Consider the following 2,406-nt stretch of genomic DNA (forward strand, 5'->3'; position numbering starts at 1 on the left):
CCTCATCGATGTCATGTAGGGGAAATTGCTTATCGAGGAGTCTGTAATAGCAATTCAACAAACACTGGTGTCCCAACCTACCTTCTATGTCTGTATTCCTTCCGACTCAGCCTTATTTGGTGTTTTAGTTGGCACAACACTTGGAGAGTTGATGGTATTGTTTATATGTGGGACCTTTGTTCTTATGTGATATGGAAATGTACACTGGTGAGGCCTGTGAAAAACAAGAGAAGATCCTTTAGGAGACTTCTGCACGAGACAGGCCATGTTGGATTGATACGTTGGATCCCAGCGTGAGCCTCAGTGGAGAAAACTCGGACAAGGTCACCTTGGTGAAGGCACACAGCAAGCACAGGTCTCTGGGAAGGACAGCTGGGGCACATGCAGCGTTGGCGGGGAGCCTCAGGAGGGGTGGACTATTTCACACTAACCTGTGCAGGGCTGCAAAGGAGAGGCTCCCTTCAGCATCAGCATGTGGCTGGAGGGTCTCATGGAGCGTTCATATTTCTGACTTGAGGACACTGATGTTTATTCCTGGGCCATCTCAATATTACTGCTTTAATCATAGATCAGGTGAGAATGACAACGTGCACAACCCCAGCTAAAATCCTCCTGCAGCTTCTACAGGGAAGTGGACGGCTCTAGGGGGCTTTAAAATCGCAGCTGGTTTGGAAATCCCCCAAATGTATCCGCACTCTTCTTCCTTAGGCCTCCTCCTCGGGAGTCAGAGTCACTTGTGCATCTGAGATTCCATTTTGTCCCAAGACGCCGGGAACTTGAAGGAAGCCGTCATTCTCCATGGTTAAGCCGTGGAGCCCCTTAATCGTGGTGGAAGTTGATTCTGCGTTACCTTTCTGTCACATTTGCTACAGAGAGTCCAGTGGCCTTTCAGTGTGTCCCTCGGAAGCACCGCCAATCACCTGCATGTAGACCTCTGCATGTCTTCTCTGCACCTGAATCCAGATACAGGTTCTCCAGTGAGACACCCACAGCGTTCACTCCACTCCCAGAGGCCCGAGCACACTAGACACCCATAACCCCCCAGGACCCCCCCAGGACCCACCCAGGACGGCTTAGTGGGTGGACTCCAAGAATGGAATTGGACTAAATCTAGACTATGACCTCTTCCAGAACATGGTTTTTGGGAAAGCCACTTATCTTTCAAGCCACATAGATCAAGATACTCACTGGATGGAAAACTACAAGCAATTTGAAGTTTTTGGACTGTATTTTGCAACATGAATTATGAAGATTTTAAATATACTCACGTTAGAGTTTTCTCCCTCTTGGTGATGAGCCCCAGCTGGGATAATAACCAGCTTGGAGTTTGCAGTTCCATCGTATAGCCTTTGCCAGAGACAAATAGTGTTCTGTGAAAAAGCTTCTGTGTTGGACATCCATCATCTCTCCCTTGATCCAGAGTAAGTTCATCTGCCAAGTCCTTCATTAAGGTAGTGTTGGCACAAGCCACACCAATAACAGTGAGTCAGCTTTCTGTCACTATGACAAAACACTTCAGTCAATGAAGTTATAAAGGCAGAAGATTTATTTGGCTCATGACTCTAGAGAGTCCAGTCCAAGATCAGGTGATATGATTGCTTTGGGCCTCTTGTAATCATGGCAGAAGACTGTGGCAGATCAAAATACTCATTTTACCAGTCAGGAAGCAAGAGAGAGAAAGAGAGTGGACTGGTGTCCCACCAGTCCCGCAGCAGACTCTAATGACCTAAGGGCCTTGCACTGGTCCCCTGCTCCTTAAGGTGTATGGCACTCTAATAGCACCTGCCTGGGCACCAAGCATCTAACACATCGGCCTTTGGGAGACACCACTCAAGGCCAACACCTGTAATCTTACTCTGGTGAGGGGAACATCTGTTTTTCCTTAAGAAAATTCAGAATCAACTGACCCTTGGGGAGTGGCCTCACCTGACATGGAACCAAGAGGAGCATATGTCTGGGTGCAGTGTGACTCAGGCCGTCATGGTGACAGTGACTCCAGTCTTTCCTCGAGTTTCTTAGAATGCATTTGAGCTGTAGTTAGGCCATACGTTATCTTTATGTTTACAAGTTTAAGAATTAAACAGTTTGGACAGCGCACACAGTCCAACGGCAAATGACTGGTAAGTATGGGTCTGCTGGTTCATCAGTTCATCCATCCACTCAAAGAATTATGCTCAAGAACTGGCTCTGTCCTAGCTGCTCCTATAGGCTCAGGCTGACTCAGCCTAGTGAATCTGAGGCTCCTCAATGCACCTTGTTCCCCCAAGTGGATCATGGTCTTCCCTAGAAAGAGCTTCTAATCCAAGATGGCTGAATGAATTATAATATCGTGTGTTAGCCAGCTTTTTGTCACAGTGACTAAAGCCCCTGACAAGGAGAAGTGAGAGGGAGAAAAGCTTTTTTGGG

At 47.5% G+C, this 2,406-nt stretch overlaps 1 pseudogene; it reads right to left on the bottom strand.

Moving 5' to 3' along the window:
* Positions 1-888: 888 nt before the first annotated feature.
* Positions 889-1,477, bottom strand: LOC124097835 (L-lactate dehydrogenase A chain-like; annotated as a pseudogene).
* Positions 1,478-2,406: the final 929 nt, after the last annotated feature.

Source organism: Marmota monax, unplaced genomic scaffold, assembly GCF_021218885.2.
Source record: "Marmota monax isolate L192 unplaced genomic scaffold, Marmota_monax_Labrador192_F-V1.1 WCK01_AAM20220418_F8-fsc00141, whole genome shotgun sequence".
Lineage (NCBI taxonomy): Eukaryota > Metazoa > Chordata > Mammalia > Rodentia > Sciuridae > Marmota > Marmota monax.